The sequence below is a fragment of the Setaria italica genome, chromosome VIII (genome assembly GCF_000263155.2).
Source record: "Setaria italica strain Yugu1 chromosome VIII, Setaria_italica_v2.0, whole genome shotgun sequence".
Lineage (NCBI taxonomy): Eukaryota > Viridiplantae > Streptophyta > Magnoliopsida > Poales > Poaceae > Setaria > Setaria italica.
Genome location: NC_028457.1, coordinates 14,338,812 through 14,347,592, shown reverse-complemented (window position 1 = coordinate 14,347,592; position 8,781 = coordinate 14,338,812). Strand labels below are relative to the sequence as shown.

Sequence of the window (8,781 nt, the reverse complement as noted above, 5' to 3'; positions counted from 1 at the left end):
ACCCTTGAAAAAGGGCTAATAATGATCAACTTACTTATTGAAAATCCAATACTATGTCTTTTGCTCTGCTTGCATTAATCCACTCTTATGATTTGGGGCTAGCACCCACATCTGCTGGGAGATATAACTACTACGTTAGCTACACTGACAACTACATTAGATACACATGGATATATCACCTGCAAAAGAAATATGACGTTTTCCAAGTTTTCATGATTTAAAAAAACTTGTTGAGAGGAAGTTTGATAGAAAAATTTTATCCATGCAAACCGATTGGGTGGTGAGTAGCGAACTAAAATGTTTTTTTCAAAAGATTGAGGTTGCTCATCATATTTCTTATCCTCATGCCCATTAACAAAACGTGTCAGCAGAATGCAAGCATAGACACATAGTAGAAGTGAGATTAGCCCTACTTGCTAAAGCTTTCCATGCCCTTAAAGCTCTAGGATGAAGCACAACTACTTTTCTAATCAATCTTTTACCAACCAAAGTGTCAACTTTTAGACTCCAAATAGAGCTTTTACTCCATGTAAAACCAAACTACACAACTCTTCGTATTTTTGGGTGTGCATGTTAGTCTAATCTTAAGCCCTTTAATCCTAGAAAGCTTGGCTTTAGATCCAAACGAGGTGTTTTCTTTGGATGTAGCTCTCTTCATAAAGGTTTCAAATGTTATTTTTGATGAAGTTGTCTTACCTTCCGAAACCCAGCAAGAAAACACCAGGGATGTCTCCAGCATGAAATCTTGCTTCTTCCCGAGCATCTCCGAAATATCAGCCATGGGGCGCGAAATAGTAATGATTCAATAGTAACTGATCATGATGATTCCTCTACTGTTGTGTCTGGTATTCAGGATTTTTTTAGAGAAAAGAATGATGCCGATTGGTAGAGAACATCTCTAGCTCGCAATCCTTTCTAATTTCAGAAAGAGACACGTGCCACCCAGAAAGCCAAGAAGATTACCTGATGCAATCTGGCATTGAATCAGAGGCGTTCTCAGGCACTTGATTCAACAGCGTGCGGGGCATCTTCATTGGAAACGATGACTCATTCTCTGTCGCATGGCTCATTGCACCCTAGACGGGGGACATCGTCATCCTGGCAGCTCTAGATTGTCTCTTGCCACCATGGAGAATCTACCAGCTTGAGGTTCACATATCTCTCCTGCTGGATTGGGTGTGCAACTTTTATTCTCGTTGTCAAAATTGCTCCTATCCAATTGGTCTTGTCATTAGCAGTCTATAGAGGATGGTGTTTATGTTAGATTTGCAAAACGTGATTTTAGATGGTGCAAAGGGGAAGTTTATATGAGATAACCACCAGGGTTTGAGGATCCTAAGAAGCCTCATTTTGTGTGCAAACTAGCTTAGGAACTCTATGGCTTGAAACAAGCTTCATGAGCATGGTACTCATGGTTGAATTTAAAATATATGACCTAGTTTTTGAGGCTAGTCGGATAAATCTTTATTCATCTACTCAAATGGAAGTGTGGAAATATTTATGCTCATCTTTGTAGATGACACCATTGTAACTAGCGCATATACAGAAACTGTAATAGCCTTACTTGTGGACTACAAAGAAGGATTTGCTGTCAAAGATCTTTGAAATTTGAGTTACTTTCTGGGTATTGAAGTACCACTAATGAAGGGAGGCATAAGGTTGTGCCAAGAGAAGTATGCTTCAGATATCTAGACAAGAGAAGGGATGTTGAAGTGTAAACAATCTCCAACTCCTTTATCAGCTGCCGATCGAGAAGATGTCAAAGGAAAATGGTGAACTCTTGTCCTCTTAAGATGCATGCTACTCGGTATAGAAGTATAGTAGGGCCATTCAAATACTTAACTTTGACCCAACCAGGTATTGCTTTTGCTGAAAATAAGTTTTGTCAATTCTTGAATGCACCTACCACATCATATTGGATTGTAATCAAGAGATCATGAGCAATCAAAATCTGGTTAGCAAATTGACCTAAGATTGAGGGAGATGCTTTTTCATGTAAACATGTTACACACGGATTGATAGCATGATATACACAGTTAGCTTTCTAGGAATTTCTAGAAAGATGTATGTATGCGTGCTAGAGTCCTGTTTAAACTCTATTGTTTAGAGATAGTAGTTGAACCAGGCTCCTTGGTTAGCAAGTTGCAAGACAACTCATTGTAAGTTTGATCGACATTGTTGGCTATATTATATGGACACTGATGTGTTGGGTAAGGTAGCCACGTTTACCAAACTTCCATCAAATTTTTTATAGGCCAGTGAGCATAACCAGCTATGACCCGCTCTACCCCCGTTGGAGGCTATTGCGGCTGATAGGGCGCATTCGCGTGCTGCCACGTATTGGTGGGGTCACCACCATCCACAATGGGGTACCCATGAAGTGCAATCCGTGGAACAGCCATGTCTCCAGTGGTAGTGAGGCCATGTTGAAGCAAACAAAAATCGTTTCCATGAAGTATGAAATGGTAGACATAACTTGCATACCATTCTTGTAGGCTCGAATGCTCGATGCTTCTATAATTGTCCGATTGCTTCACACGATCTTGCTCACGCTCCTCAGTGAGTGCTGGGATCAACCGCGCACAGATGGATGGCATTATCTCTTGGTGACTTATATGTCGAAGTGCATCATCCTGCCATATTAGACACCATTCGTGATGTGGATAAAATGAACAGATAACCTTTTCCTTTATGTAGTTTGCATGTTCTTTCTCCTCTTTGATGTTGCCGAACTCACAGGTTTTCGAGCAAGCATATGCATGATAGCTTGTTTTATACTTGTATGTAACGAGAGCGAGAGAGAGTGGGTCTCTTTAAGTGATTACATATATTTATTATATATATGCCCAAAGGACAGGAACCATCGGTTCGGGATAGCACTGAACTAGTATGTGCTAATGCTTACTAGCAAGTGCTACGACATCATTAGCAACCAATTGATCATTAACAAGACACCCTAAATTATATTTTTTTGTATATTTCTTGATACAAAAGGTACTCCACAAATAGAAAAAGACTGGGCGGGCATCTATATGGTACATTGACTTCAACACATGCTTAATAATGTCAAATTATTACTTGACGTCTGACGACATTTTTGTTAATTTGTCCAAAAAATTGTTCGGGTCATGTGTTAGTCGCGTTTTCATGATTAAGAATGACATGTTTTACTTGACGGTTGACGACATGTTTGACTGGCCAAGTGTGAAAAGTAGACAGGAGCACTCTCTGTCTGCTAGACGTCACCTGCCTGACGTATGTGCCTTCCTAGTTACTTCCATCATATGTTAATCGAGTTTCTACCACGCCCATTCATCTATCACTTGTGCTGAACACGCCTTGGTAGCCAAGGAACCTGCTCTAACCAAGTTTCAATATAATATTGCATTATATTATATTAGAACGAACGATAATAAAAGCCAAAGGAACCATGTACCCATTCCGGCATTCCGCGTTCTAAAATATAGATCGTTTTGATTTTTCTAGATACATAGATCTTGTTATGTTTATAGACATAACCCTATACTTAGCTGCATAAACGGCCTACATTTTGAAACGAAGAGAGTATAAGATAGTGGCCACCCGTTCGAATTGGAACCTCCGGCAAAGCCACCACGCTGTGGTTGCTCGAAGCTCAAGACATGAGGTCCCAGATGTTGCCGTCCGTCGTACCTTCTGATGAAGAGTATGTCCGGCCACTGGTGCCGATGCAGCACGACAAGCCAGCATCCCATCCTCAGAAGGTGCACATTTCTGCTGTGGGGACGCACGGCATGGGGATTACATGGGTCACCGACGACCGGAGCGCGCCATCCGTGGCAGAGTACAGGACATCTCCGGGGAAGTACAGCGCGTCCGAGATGGGCTATTGCACCACGTACCAGTACTTGTCCAACGCCATACACCACATGATGATCGGCCCGCTGGAGCCGAGCACGACTTACTACTACCTGTGTGACCAGTGGTGGAGCTAGCGATGGTCCTTAGGGGGCTCTTCTTCTTCCTCCCTCTTCCTCCCTCTTCTTCCTCCTTTCTCCTCAAAAATGGAAGGGGGACTCAAGGGACTCTATTATTTTTGGTTGGGTAGGGGGGCTCCTCCCCCCCACCCACCACTAGCTCCGCCACTCGGTACGGCTTGGCTGGCGACGAGCTCAGCCTCCGGACACCTCCGGCCAATCTGCCCATCGAGTTCGCCATCATCAGTGACATCAGCCAGACAAAGTGGACGGCGTCAACACTGTCCCAGATCGGCGCCGCCGGGGACCACAACATGCTGCTGCTCCCTGGCGACCTCTCCTACGCAGACATGCAGCAGCCGCTGTGGGACTCGTGGGGGCGGCTGGTGCAGCCGCTAGTGAGCGCACAGCCGTGGATGGTTACGGAGGGCAACCACGTGAAGGAGACACTGCGCGAGCCGCCCGACTACGCCACGCCGTGCCGGATCGTGGCCTACGACGCGCGGTGGCGCATGCCGCACAGGGAGAGCGGCTCCCACTCCAACCCCAACCTCTCCTACTCCTTTGATGCGATGGGCAGCGCGGGACACATCATCATGCTGGGCTCCGATGCCAACTCCGGGGAGGGGTCGGAGCAGCGAGAGTGGTTGCGGAGGGACCTGGCCGCAGTCGACTGCCGCTGGACGCCATGGCTGGTCGTGCTCATGCACGTGCTGTGGGACAGCACGAACTACGCGCACCAGGGCGAGGGCGAGGGCATGCGGAAGACCATGGAGAGCCTGCTCTACGAGGCCCGTGTTGACGTCATCTTCGCCTCACACGTCCATGCCTACGAGCGCTTTGTGAGTAGTAGTGCATCACACCTTTCTTTTTGAACCATTGTCTTCACTACTATAAAAATGACCTCTCGTCCTAGGACTTAGTACCGCTTACTTTTTGGCCTGATATTAATGTTAGTATTAGTATCGGGCCTAACAGCTAGTCCCTGAGGGGGCGCCTGTGAGCCCCTTTAGTACCGGTTGCCCCCAACCGGTACTAAAGGGGATGCACATTATTACCGGTTGCTTACCCAACCCGGTACTAATGTGGCACACCCCCTTTAGTACTAGGTTGGGGCACTAACCGGTACTAATGTCCCCACCTTTAGTACCGGTTGGTGCTCCCAACCGGTACTAAAGTCCCTCCTGTATACACCCCTCTTCTTCCTCCAGCCCGAACCATCTCCTCCAACTCAAGCTTCACCCTATCCATGGCGAAATAGGGGGAGGTGCTGCCGGATTTGTGATCATTTCTTGGGGATCTCACTCATTCAAGTGTTCTAAAAGTTAGAAACTTCATCATCTCTTGATTCATGGTTAGTATACTAAGTTTTATGCTTTAGAGCTAGATTAATTTGTGATTTTTAGAATAAGGTACAATGGAGAAATTTTTCATTTATATGAAGGTGTTATTTTGAGCTCATATTTGTTTTTTAAATATATGCACCATTTTGTATAGGAAATTGTAGGAAAATCATTAACTTAAGACTTGAAGTAGCTAGAATTTATATAAATTCATGTTAATTCTTAGAAATGTATAAAAATAAGTGAAAATTACATCATATTAATTTAGCAATTACATTATCAATTTGCAAGAAATAATGTTCATTTCTCGCTAATTCAAGAATTTTTCTATATTCTCTAGCTAATTCAACATTTTTACTACAATTTCCAACTAATTCATATAATGTAGGAATATAAAAATAATTAACCATAGAGCTTCACCCTATCCATGGCGCCATAGGGGAGGTGCTGCCAGATTTGTGACCATGTCTCGGGGATTTCACTCATTCAAGTGTTCTAAAGGTTAGAAACTTCATCCTCCCTTGATACATGGATAGTATACTAAATTTTATGCTTTAGAGCTACAGTAACTTGTGATTTGTAGAATAAGGTACAATGCAGAATTTTTTCATTTATATGAATATGTTATTTAGAGCTCATATTTGTTTTTTAAATATATGCACCATTTTGTATAGGAAATTGTAGGAAATCATGTAACTTAGAAAAAATTCTTGAAGTAGGTAGAATTATATAAAATCATGTTAATTCTTAGAAATGTATAAAAATAAGTGAAAATTACATCATGTTAATTTAGCAACTACATTATCAATTTGTAGGAAATAATGTTCATTTCTTGCTAATTCAAGAATTTTTCTATATTCTCTAGCTAATTCATTTATATGAATGTGTTATTTAGATGGATCGGCAATGGATGTACAATGCAGACAAATGTTCCATGGAGTACATTAATGGCTTACGTGGTTTTCTCAATCAGGTAAAATCCAACAAACCACCATCTGGTTTCATTTGTTGTCCATGCATAAATTGTAAAAATGAGAAGGATTACTCATCCAGAAATACTATTCACACCCACATATACAGTTCTGGATTCATGCCTAACTGGGAAAAGAGGAGTTATGATGGATGATAATGATGAAGAAGAAGATGACAACATTCATGACTGGATCCAAGGAAGAGCCTTTGCAGATGCTCCAATGGGCGATGTTGAAGAAGAGATGAGCAAGGCAGAAAGTCCTATCAATGAACTAGGTCAGGTGTTGCAAGATGCAAAGGAAGATTGTGGGAATGTGAAGGAGTCAAAATTGTTCGAGCGTATGTTAGGTGATCATAAGAAATTGTTGTACCCAGATTGCAAATAGGGGCACAAAAAGTTGGGTACCATACGGGAAATGCTGCAATGGAAGGCAAAAAATGAAGTTTCTGGTAAGGGTTTTGATGAGTTAATGAAAATCATAAAGAACATGCTTTCCGAGGGGAACGAATTGCCGTCCTCAACATATGAATCAACATATGAAGCAAAAAAGGTTGTTTGCCCTCTGGAGGTACAAAAGATACATGCATGTCCTAATGACTGTATCCTCTATCGCGGTGAGGAATACGAGAAATTGGAGACTTGTCCTGTGTGCAAAGCGCTACATTATAAGATCAGGCGAGATGACTCTAGTGATGTTGAGGGGCAGGCTATCAAGAAGAAAGTTCATGCGAACGTAATGTGGTATTTCCCTATAGTATCACGGTTGAAGCGTTTGTTAAGAAATAAGGCACATGCAAAGTTGATGTGTGGCACAAAGAAGAATGTAAGAAAGATTCCATTGGATATTCATTATTATTGTGCCTGATATGAGCTTCGTATATGTCTTCGACTCTTTGAGGAAAAAAAATAAGAATACACTGACATCATAGACGCTATGAACAAAGCATGGGCTCGATTCCGTCGAACTCACACAGGTGAATTCAGGGAGGAACTTGTTTGGAAGACTGAATTCAAGGTATGTGTTGAATTTTCACATCTTGTGACACTTCATTTAACACAAAAAATATTTCATAACTTCTTTTCCATATATGTAGTGTTCGAGACAGGAGCTGGGTACTAATTAAGCGGATACTACATATGTGAGTTTATCCACGGCTTTATGCGTCCGAACCGTATCACCGACCACGAATTAACCGTACGTATACAAAATTCTCAACAATAAATTAGTTCTACTTAGAAAATTAGTTCATGTGTATATACTTCAAAAATCAATTCATATGCTTTTATTTTTCAAAAATAAATTCATGTGTATATACTTAGAAAAATTAGATTAAGTATTTCAATTTATTTTCTTATATTTTAAAAACCAATTGTGTATATACTTAGAAAAAATAGATTAAGTATTTCAACTTATTTGCTTATATTTGAAGTAAGTTTCAATTGTGCAAACCCATTGATCTACTATATATATAATAAACTTTGCCAATGACACTGATGATGTACAGGAAGGATAAACTCATCACCACAAAAAATTTTCAGGGCAATACAAGAACAACTCTGTGGATTTGTTCTGGATGAGGTCATAAATCCAGCAGGGGAGTTTTATAATGATGGATCAAATCTACAGCACCGTTAGGACTCGGGTTTAGAATAGTAGATACGATATGTGTATGCACAATATGTCTATATATATGTAATATTATTCATATATGTGTATGCACAATATGTATATATATAATACTATCTCAAATGTAATATTAAAGATAAACAAAACTTTATATATATTAGCGTATTAGAACTAGTGTATGTAAACAAACAAATATAAAATACGAATATAGAATAAAGAAATAGAAAATAAGAAAAGAAAGGCCCTTTAGTACCGGTTGGTATCCCAACTGGTACTAAAGGGTTATTTCAACCGCAACTAGTACTAAAGGGTTATTTCAACCGGTACTCAAGGATCCTCCTCTAGTACCAAATTACCAGTACCGGTTGCACAACTAGTACTAGAGGGGGGTTCCAACCGGTAGTAAATGCATTTTCCCTAGTAGTGCTTGCACGTTCACTCATCTTCAAAGTTCAGATTAACTCGAGCCATGTCAAAATTCGTCAATTTTGATGATGTGGTTTCTGTGCATTACATATCCGAGGATTTATGGCAAGGAGGCCAACAGCCAAGGCCCGTTGTACATCACGATTGGCGACGCAGGCAACAGCAGAGCTCACAAGCACTAGTAGAGAACTGACTTTCGATCCACCCCCTTTTATCCCGGTTTAAAGTTGGCCCGGGACAAAAGGGGGTGCGGGGGGGTGCGGAAATTTGGAGGGGAGCATTAGTCCCGGTTGGTAATTGCAACCGGGACTAAAGGTCCCCCTTTTAGTCCCAGTTGCAACGGCTAGCTGGGGGGGCGTCGGTGGCCAGGACCCTTTTAGTGCCAGGTTGGGATGCGCCCAACCGGATAAACTTCTAACCGGGACAAAAGGTGTTTCCTTTTGTCTCGGTTGGAGT

The 8,781-nt window shown here is 41.6% G+C and overlaps 1 pseudogene; it reads left to right on the top strand.

The window, feature by feature from the left end:
- The first annotated feature begins 3,641 nt into the window (after positions 1-3,641).
- LOC101778224 overlaps positions 3,642-8,781 on the top strand; it is a 17,879-nt pseudogene continuing 12,739 nt past the window's right edge.